Raw genomic sequence first — 546 nt, forward strand, 5'->3', positions numbered from 1 at the left:
GGATTCGAATAAAAAATGTTTGGCGGTATATGACCTCACTTCCAGCCGATACTTTTTAACGAATCATATTACTTTGCAATTACTCGTTTGCCTGCTGCTAATCGAACTAACTCGCCTAAAACTGTAGATAAATGGGCATGATACAAATAAATATATTACATATTGCAATCATGAGCTCGCTTATGATTGCAATTGCAGTCGGACGATTCATCTGACATGTGTTAGCCTGCAGCTATGAAACAATCTTCGAATACCGATTGTTTGCGTATTGCGAGGTTAAGCAGTGCAGAAGAGCTTTCGAGCTTTTGAACGGATACCGAACGTTATCTTATTATAATATGGCAGCAAACAGAACGACCTCAACTATTGGTTAGCGTCTGAGCAAGTATCAGTTGACTGCAAGTATCAGTTGATTGGAACATTGCCAGTGTTTGGAATCGTACAAGATGTAGCAGTTTTTATATCGTTTTAGGCTTATTTGTCGATCGTCTACAACATTACACGTTTTAATCCACTACGTTGTGAATGACCAAAGGGTATTGCTTT

Source organism: Watersipora subatra, chromosome 2 (assembly GCF_963576615.1).
Source record: "Watersipora subatra chromosome 2, tzWatSuba1.1, whole genome shotgun sequence".
Classification (NCBI taxonomy): domain Eukaryota; kingdom Metazoa; phylum Bryozoa; class Gymnolaemata; order Cheilostomatida; family Watersiporidae; genus Watersipora; species Watersipora subatra.